Below are 11,587 nucleotides of genomic sequence, written 5' to 3' on the forward strand. Positions count from 1 at the left end.
TCTGAAATCCGTTAGATGTCAAATTCACAAATCATTTAGAGTCCAATTCAACTGTTAAATTATGTACTTAATTACTCTATATAATTCACGTACTGCAATTTGAAAAAAAAAAAAAACCAAGAAATTCAACAAAAACAGTCACGACAACTCTGTTTTTTTTTTAGCCAAACTTCGAATTAAAGCTTTATTTAAAAATCTATAAATGCAAGGTTATTAGAAATCGTGTGTTTAAACTATCTGCAAGGTTTCAAGTTCCAATTTTTAATATCGAATTCGAATTATCAAGTCAAAGTTAAAATTTCAAAAAGTCAAAATTTTGTTCATAGCAAAATTCGTAATCATGTTGTTGTTTCTGGGTAAATTGATGATCTAAAAAGTTTTTAAGAACGATTTAGAAACTTTTTCATGTAGGATTCAAAGTCCAAAACAACCTAAATTGTCGAATCAAGTTTTGAGTTTTAAATTTTTTTTTTCTTTCGTGTAACAGCTACTGCTGCTGTTTAACTTTTTTTTTTCTTTTGATTTAATTCAGCAAACAAATGTATTGTTTCTATTTTTATTACCCAAATCCAATACAAAATTCATTTGAATGATTCTCTTGATCACTGGTCGACTAGTTTTATGAAGAAGATGAAGATGAAATAAAAATCAGATTAAAACAGTTTATATATATTTTCGGTTGGATATTATAACAAGAAAGCTTAGATGGGGGAATGGTTTAGAGTGTTTGTGTATGAGCTAGAGGTCTCGGGTTCGAGCTCGGCTTGGGGAATTTTTTTTAAGAAAGCTTTTGGAGGTAGTTTCCTAAACCAAAAATGATTATTATTATTTTTATCATTATTATTATTTTTATTATTATTATTGTTATTGTTATTGCTAGTATTAATTATTATTGATAAAATTGTTATTATTATTATTATTATTATTATTATTATTATTATTATTATTATTATTATTATTATTATTATTATTACTATTGATATTGTTACTATTAATTATTGTTATTATAATTTTTGTTAGTATTACAAGTATTATAAATATTAGTATTATTACTATTTTTACTATTAAAATATGTATTAGTTATCATTTGTTATTAGTATTATGACTATAGTCACATTTATAATATTATTATTATTATTATTATTATTATTATTATTATTATTATTATTATTATTATTATTATTATTATTATTATTATTATTATTATTATTATTATTATTATTATTATTATTATTAAGCATTACTCTTATTATGATGATTAGGTTACGAAACTTTAGTTATGAGTTTACAAATTAAACATGACGATTTTGATTATGATTAACATAAGTATTATTATTAATATTATCACTAGTAGTGAAATTGCTATAATAATTATTATTATTAAGTATTATGTATTATTATCGAAAATCATTATTTTCATTACTATTAAATTTTTCATCCTTATTAAAGATTACTGTTATTATCATTAATATAAAATTTATTAATAAAACTATCATTAATAACATCATTAATAGAATCATTATTATTGTTACTATTATTAATATCAAGTATTACCCTTATTATCATTTTTATCATATCAATTATTATTTTAGTATTATTATAATAATTATCTTAACAAACAAATGATATATATACATATATAGATACAAAATATACTTAATATTTATAACCTAACAATATTTATATTTATATATAAAAATGAATATATGAAATATATAGGTTATTAATGTAAAAACAATATAACTAATAAATTTACATATATATATATATATATATATATATATATATATATATATATATATATATATATATAAATTCACTCGATTACAAGTATATGTGTTAATATATATATGAATGATATAGGTTCGTGAATCCGAGGCCAACCCTGCATTGTTCAGTTTGCCTAATGTCGTCATATGTATTTTTACTACAAAATACATTAGGTGAGTTTCATTTACCTTTTTACCCTTTATATTTTTGGGCTGAGAATACATGAGCAACTTTTATAACTGTTTTACGAAATAGACACAAGTAATCGAAATTACGTTCTATGGTTGAATGATCGAAACTGAATATGCCCCTTTTTATTAAGTCTGGTAATCTAAGAATTAGGGAACAGACACCCTAATTGACGCGAACTCTAAAGATAGATCTATCGGGCCCAACAAGCCCCATCCAAAGTACCGGATGCTTTAGTACTTCGAAATTTATATCATGTCCGAAGGAGGATCCCGGAATGATGGGGATATTCTTATATGCATATTGTGAATGTCGGTTACCAGGTGTTCAATCCATATGAATGATATTTTTGTCTCTATGCATGGGACGTATGATTATGAGAAATGGAAGTATGAAATCTTGTGGTCTATTAAAATTATGAAATGATTCTTTATGATAAACTAATGAACTCACCAACCTTTTGGTTGACACTTTAAAGCATGTTTATTCTCAGGTACGAAAGAAATCTTCCGCTGTGCATTTGCTCATATTAGAGATATTACTTGGAGTCATTCATGACATATTTCAAAAGATGCTGCATTCGAGTCGTTGAGTTCATCAAGATTATTATTAAGTCAATTATATTTGGATATATTATGAAATGCTTTACATGCCTGTCAACTGTCGATGTAACGAAAGTTTGTCTTTTAAAAACAAATGCAATGTTTGTAAAATTTATCATATAGAGGTCAATTACCTCGCGATGTAATCAACTGTTGTGAATCGCTTGTAATAGATATGGACTTCGTCCGGATGGATTAGGACGGGTTATCACAGTTGGTATCAGAGCAGAGGTCTTAGCGAACCAGGTCTGCCTTAGTGTGTCTAACTGATAAGTCGTTAGGAGGCATTAGTGAGTCTGGACTTCGACCGTGTCTGCATATCAAAAGTTTTGCTTATCATTTCTAGTCGGAAATCATCTGCTTATCATCCTTAGGAAATTACCTGCTTATCATTCTTAGTCTAGACACATCTTACTGCATTGATTGCATAAATAGTGTATAGATAAAATTCATATCTTAGCGTATCTGCTACTTCATATCTTAGCGGATATATTACTGTAACTTTACCTGACAACTTCCGTAGATTCCTCCGTAACTTATGAGATTTTAGTATTATATATGCATATGTAAATTATGTATTGCAGGGTACTAATCTACATCCTATAATCTATTTCTTATCAAAAATCCTTCATCTGATCGTACGAGATGAATCCTGCAACCTGTTCGAGTCCCTCAGATTTCGATAGCTATTCTGATAGTTATTCCGACAGCTATTCCGACATAGATGTTCACCTAAGCTCCGAAAATAGCGTCACCGGCATGAATCAACCAATTAGCTATTATCAATTCATCTGATGGGTTCGTAGTCGACTTAATTAATGGAAACGCGCAGAAGGCAATCCCTTCCACCAACTGAATTCACCTCTTGACAATGAACCTGAAGCGTTTACCGGCAAACCTGTTCGAGACACCATTTTCAGTCTCATTTCCAGCGTAACTCGACAATATTATATTCTATCCACAATTCTGAATCTTATTCATCCACTCGTTCCGACCGACAATTATCCTGGAGTAATAAATCAACGAACTTCGCGCTCGAATAATCAATTCGGAGAATATGGTGCAAAATGTACCAGCTTCAGCAACATCACCGGCACCAACAGTACCATCAATAACAGCACTAGTACCATCAGCAATCCATGCTTCAATATCAACATCTGTACTTTGAGTATGATCTTCGTTCTATGTATCGTTCTACCTCATTTATCTTCGTTCGACATGGCGAATATGTAATCTCTAAAGTTTTAGAGATTATTTATTCTAGTTCCAAACGAAAAGCAAATGAGTTTAATATCATATTAACTCATTAAATCCATGAATACATCTGAAGAAAATATATATGTATATATATTTTCATAAAGATTGTAATTAAAAATTCTCTTGTACAAACTGTTAATGGTGAAAATATTTTAACGGGTAGGTAATACCTGAGGAATATTTAAATTTCACACTAATAAGTTACACTATACATTCTTCGAATCTGATTCAACAATCATTTAATATCCTACTTACATCCACCGATATATGTATCCGTTCACCTCAGAATAACCACTTACATTCAAATTCATATTTGGATTTTGACTTATCAGAATCCGACAAGTGGCATAATGAAGAAAACATTGGACAAAATAAAATTTGTTAGAAACAAACAAATTAACTATGAGTAATTTTGTTAAGAATCCACGCTAACAAAATCCTAACTAACTGTTCCTAGCTAACTGTTATTTCCTTATTGTACATTTAATTATCGCAATTTATTTTATCACAATTTTAATTCTCGCAATTTTATTTATCGTCATTTAATTTCTGTTATTTACTTTACGCACTTTATTTATCGTCATTTAATTTCTGTAATTATTTTACGCACTTTAAATATCGGGACACGTATACAAGGTTTTGACATATCATATCGACGCATTTATATATATTATTTGGAATAACCATAGACACTCTATATGCAGTAATGATCGAGTTCTCTATACCGGGTTGAGGTTGATTCTACAATAATATATATAATTTGAGTTGTGATCGAGTCTGAGACATGTACACGGGTCACGATACGTATTAATTAATTCAAATATTATAAATTAAACTATATATGAATTATTGGACTGTCAACTGTGGACTATCAAAATTGGACAATTAAAAATGAATTAAAATATTGATTATAACATATGAAACTAAACAATTCTTCAAGTTTACCACTTGATTTCATCTCAAACCTCATTTGTATCTTGACGATTTCAATCTGCGTTCAAACCTTTCATGATACTTGAAAACACCTTAATCGAAAGGATGAACCAACCGCACTTCATCTACGGAAAGAAAGATTTATGCATATAGTTATGCACCTGAGAAACTCTCGGCAACTGAGTAAAAGTTTAACACGTAGTCGTGTCAGATCCTTTGGCATTTATTAGCAAAAATAACTTTGCGATCCCTTTTCAAGGTAGCCAATTTTGTCACAGCTCCAGCAAGTCAACTTCGACTTTTCATTCGAAGTAGCCTTACTATAATCCTGATATATACGATTACCCTTTTGATACTGGAGAATTCTTTTATATTCCACCATATTACCAGCAGACATACTAGCAACCTCGTTACTTCTTGGCCTAAATCTCTCTGACAAATCATTATATTTATTCATTGAAACCCTATCATATACTCATCCGCATCTTGTAACAAAAACTGCCATATCAATTACCGGGAATCAGCAATCAGTACTTGAAAACTCACAGCATATCTACATCAACAGTTATATGTATGATATTTATCTCTTAAAATTATGATCTTTCCTTCTGGAATTCTGAAAAGCACTCAGTCACAAATCAATACTCTGAATGTTGAAAAAGCTGAATGAAGCAGCAGAAACCATAGACAACCGTAAACGACCATAGTCATCGAAAGTTTGATGATAAAGAATAGTATGTTGGAAAAGCTCAGAAAAGTTGGAACTGGAAAACGGATTGAGCTAACCACGAAGGAGACCAAGGACAAATACAAGAACCATACCATATATTCAAAGAATCCAGGTAATTCTGGATCCGATGAAACCTTCAACGAATATCTTGCTCTGTACTCATGTTAAAATCTTTCGGAAAAATCTCCCTCATCAACCATCAAACTTAGAAATTCCAAAATACCATCATCAATATCTTCGATATTTCTGAGGATATTTTCATTAATATTCTCGTCCGAAATTATATACCTCTTCGTGCTTCCTGTGTATCATTATGTTGGAAACATTCAATAGAAAATTTAGTACCGAAAAGCGGATTATGCGAAACTATGAAGGAAGCCGTGGACAAATCACAAAGAATAAGATTGAATTCAAAGAATCCAAATGATTCAATGCCTGCTAAAATCTTTAGCGAATACCTTGCTTCCGAATCTAAACCCTTACGGATAAATCTTCTTCATCATCCATAGATATTAGAAATTCCAAGATACCATCGTATCTTTCATTATAAATATCCTCCATATTTCTGAAGATATTTTCATAACTATTCTTATCCGAAATCATTAATCTATTTGTGCTATCAGTGTTACATCATATAGAAACTGTTAGTTTCTATATTCTATAATCTTTCAAGCTTAAGATAAGAATATTATTGAAGTAATGTTGGAAACTGATGCATGAGTTAGTATAATATAATGACACTTGATCAACGTGATTATATTACAATAAGTCATGCTGAGTTTCTAATGGAATGTGATGATTCACAGATCATAACGTCATCATGTGCCATGTTACATAACTCTTTCATTCAAATTAACTTCTGAACATATCAAGAAAATATATTCTTGATAGTTCTATTCTCAGTGATTCTGGTAATTCGACAAATCAAATCGTGCCATTACGATTTCCTTCTTAGAACATTAGCAATGTTCATTCTAAAGTTTATATCTGCGAATTCTGAACCATTACAAATGGTGTTTAATCGCAAGAAGAAGAAATGAAGGGACAAAGCTCCAAAATATAAGAGGAAATATAAAGCTCAATAACAACACGGAGATTACAAACCGTGGATATTAATACGAATAGCAATATAAAGACATGGAATAATTAAGAATAGTATTACCCCAAGGTAATAGTAGGAGTAAACAAAATTCTTCTGATGGAAGATTGGAAAGAAGGATGACAGAAATGATGATTAAGAAAACATCAATGATTAGAACGGGATTAAGCATTTCACAATCTTTTGGATGTATGGACTAAGAAAGAAAGTATAGGAATGGTGAGAATAATGAAACGGAAGAGTTTAATTTATAATGGAAATACCAGACAGAGTAATCAAGGCAGATCTTCGCATTTAATTATAGAGATCTTAATTTCTTTATTCGCCGAAGAATCAAATCTTTTAGATTTCGAAGACTTTCTTTGAATCCTTTGAAATCCGGAATTCAACTCTCTACGTCAAAAGTTAAGACGCACCCTATTTTCTAAATTCAACCATGACTAGTCAAAAGTTATGACGAAACATGTCTTTTTCATTTCATTCTTTTGTAATAGCTTCATTCGTACTCTTTGAATAATCGAATTGTTTTATCCATTTACTCAATGATAATAAAACTCTATTATCAACTTATATTCGTCATGAAAACATTTTTATTGTTAACCATGACCACCTCACTCAAATTTCGGGACGAAATTTCTTTAACGGGTAGGTACTGTGACGACCCGGGAATTTCCGACCAAATTTAAACTTAATCTTTATATGATTTCGATATGATAAGTAAATTTTGTAATGTTGAAGTCTCATTAACTTTGAACTGTTTTCGTACATACATTTGACCTTTGAACTATTTATATGGATTTAATTGACCTTCGACTGCTCTCGACGATTCACGAACCTTTAATTGTAGCCATGAAGGTAAATATAAATGATTATATATGTAAGTAATTATATTAGTATTAATGATCTATTAAGTAATTTAGTTATTATGAAAGCTAACTTTAAATAACTAAAGATTTTTATTTTGAATATATAGTATATTGTATATAAATGGTTCAAGCATATGTTGCCAACGTTATTAAAATATTAAATGTATAATGTTATACTTTGTGGTTAATTGTTTAATATATATAATTAATTATCTACTTAACATTTAAAATAAAATTGTATATATATATAGTAATATACATATAGATATAAATATAAATCTATATATGATTTCTAACCAAGATTATATTATAATAGATATATACAATGTATAAACTATAAATATTCAATTATATATACAAGTTAAAAATATAATTGTTATAGTAATATTATTACATTCATAAACATAAATAATATATTAATATCAGTATTATTATTATATACATATAATATACATATGACATTTGATACATCAAATTGCTAATATTATTGTTATTAATAATATCATTATAATTAGTAGTCAAAATTATGATTTTAGTTATTATTAAGATTATTATTATTATTATTATTATTTTTATTACCATTATCATTAAAATCATTATTTATATTATAAAAATAATACAATATATTATTATCATCCTTAATAATATTAATATTATAATTAGCATTATTATTAATATTATGAATGATATTATTATTACCATTCTCTTTATCTATTACTATCATTATAATTATTATCAATATAATTATTATTATTTGTATTATTATTATTTATTATTATTATTAATATATTTAATATTAATACACCTATTAGTTATTAATTATTAATAATAATTATATATGACAAAAAAAAAAAAAAAAAAGGGATTCGTACAAATTTGTTACACATAGCAATCAAAACTGTTTGTGATCTTTGTTTGTGTCTCTAATAATCGAATATCACCAACTGAATAGATCCAAACTCAGTTACATCACAATTCAGGTTATATTTTTTTCTTTTTCTCCATTTTTTTTCTTGTCGATTTATTCTGAAATCCGTTAGATGTCAAATTCACAAATCATTTAGAATCCAATTCAACTGTTAAATTATGTACTTAATTACTCTATATAATTCACGTACTGCAATTTGAAAAAAAAAAACCAAGAAATTCAACAAAAACAGTCACGACAACTCTTTTTTTTTAGCCAAACTTCGAATTAAAGCTTTATTTAAAAATCTATAAATGCAAGGTTGTTAGAAATCATGTGTTTAAACTATCTGCAAGGTTTCAAGTTCCAATTTTTAATATCGAATCCGAATTATCAAGTCAAAGTTAAAATTTCAAAAAGTCAAAATTTTGTTCATAGCGAAATTCGTAATCATGTTGTTGTTTCTGGGTAAATTGATGATCTAAAAAGTTTTTCAGAACGATTTAGAAACTTTTTCATGTAGGATTCAAAGTCCAAAACAACCTAAATTGTCGAATCAAGTTTTGAGTTTTAAATTTTTTTTTTCTTTCGTGTAACAGCTACTGCTGCTGTTTAACTTTTTTTTTTCTTTTGATTTAATTCAACAAACAGATGTATTGTTTCTATTTTTATTACCCAAATCCAATACAAAATTCGTGTGTATGATTCTCTTGATCACTGGTCGACTAGTTTTATGAAGAAGATGAAGATGAAACAAAAATCAGATTAAAACAGTTTATATATATTTTTGGTTGGATATTATAACAAGAAAGCTTAGATGGGGGAATGGTTTAGAGTGTTTGTGTATGAGCTAGAGGTCTCGGGTTCGAGCTCGGCTTGGGGAATTTTTTTTAAGAAAGCTTTTGGAGGTAGTTTCCTAAACCAAAAATGATTATTATTATTTTTATCATTATTATTATTTTTATTATTATGATTGTTATTGTTATTGCTAGTATTAATTATTATTGATAAAATTGTTATTATTATTATTATTATTATTATTATTATTATTATTATTATTATTATTATTATTATTATTATTGATATTGTTACTATTAATTATTGTTATTATAATTTTTGTTAGTATTACAAGTATTATAAATATTAGTATTATTACTATTAAAATATGTATTAGTTATCATTTGTTATTAGTATTATAACTATAGTCACATTTATAATATTATTATTATTATTATTATTATTATTAATAAGCATTACTCTTATTATGATGATTAGGTTACGAAACTTTAGTTATGAGTTTACAAATTAAACATGACGATTTTGATTATGATTAACATAAGTATTATTATTAATATTATCACTAGTAGTGAAATTGCTATAATAATTATTATTATTAAGTATTATGTATTATTATCGAAAATCATTATTTTCATTACTATTAAATTTTTCATCCTTATTAAAGATTACTGTTATTATCATTAATATAAAATTTATTAATAAAACTATCATTAATAACATCATTAATAGAATCATTATTATTGTTACTATTATTAATATCAAGTATTACCCTTATTATCATTTTTATCATATCAATTATTATTTTAGTATTATTATAATAATTATCTTAACAAACAAATGATATATATACATATATAGATACAAAATATACTTAATATTTATAACCTAACAATATTTATATTTATATATAAAAATGAATATATGAAATATATAGGTTATTAATGTAAAAACAATATAACTAATAAATTTACATATATATATATATATATATATATATATATATATATATATATATATATATATATATATATATATATATATAAATTCACTCGATTACAAGTATATGTGTTAATATATATATGAATGATATAGGTTCGTGAATCCGAGGCCAACCCTGCATTGTTCAGTTTGCCTAATGTCGTCATATGTATTTTTACTACAAAATACATTAGGTGAGTTTCATTTACCTTTTTACCCTTTATATTTTTGGGCTGAGAATACATGCGCAACTTTTATAACTGATTTACGAAATAGACACAAGTAATCGAAATTACGTTCTATGGTTGAATGATCGAAACTAAATATGCCCCTTTTTATTAAGTCTGGTAATCTAAGAATTAGGGAACAGACACCCTAATTGACGCGAACTCTAAAGATAGATCTATCGGGCCCAACAAGCCCCATCCAAAGTACCGGATGCTTTAGTACTTCAAAATTTATATCATGTCCGAAGGAGGATCCCGGAATGATGGGGATATTCTTATATGCATATTGTGAATGTCGGTTACCAGGTGTTCAATCCATATGAATGATATTTTTGTCTCTATGCATGGGACGTATGATTATGAGAAATGGAAGTATGAAATCTTGTGGTCTATTAAAATTATGAAATGATTCTTTATGATAAACTAATGAACTCACCAACCTTTTGGTTGACACTTTAAAGCATGTTTATTCTCAGGTACGAAAGAAATCTTCCGCTGTGCATTTGCTCATATTAGAGATATTACTTGGAGTCATTCATGACATATTTCAAAAGATGTTGCATTCGAGTCGTTGAGTTCATCAATATTATTATTAAGTCAATTATATTTGGATATATTATGAAATGCTTTACATGCCTGTCAACTGTCGATGTAACGAAAGTTTGTCTTTTAAAAACGAATGCAATGTTTGTAAAATTTATCATATAGAGGTCAATTACCTCGCGATGTAATCAGCTGTTGTGAATCACTTGTAATCGATATGGACTTCATCCGGATGGATTAGGACGGGTTATCACAACATTGCGAGGTATTGACCTCTATATGATACATTTTACAAACATTGCATTCATTTTAAAAGACAAACTTTCATTACATCGAAATTGACAGGCATGCATACCATTTTATAATATCCAACTATAAATGATCTAATCTATCATTTACTTAATCATAATCTTTACTGGACTCAATGACTTGAATGCAACGTCTTTTGAAATATGCCATGAATGACTCCAAGTAATATCTTTAAATTGAGCAAATATACAGCGAAAGATTTCTTTCAATCCTGAGAATAAACATGCTTTAAAGTGTCAACCAAAAGGTTGGTGAGTTCATTAGTTTATCATAATCGATCATTTCCAAAATATTAATAGACCACAAGATTTTCATATTTATAAGTAGAACCTCTCGTCTGCATAAAGATAAAATCATTCATATGGATTGAACACCTGGT

The sequence above is a fragment of the Rutidosis leptorrhynchoides genome, chromosome 3 (genome assembly GCF_046630445.1).
Source record: "Rutidosis leptorrhynchoides isolate AG116_Rl617_1_P2 chromosome 3, CSIRO_AGI_Rlap_v1, whole genome shotgun sequence".
Taxonomy (NCBI): Eukaryota; Viridiplantae; Streptophyta; class Magnoliopsida; order Asterales; family Asteraceae; genus Rutidosis; species Rutidosis leptorrhynchoides.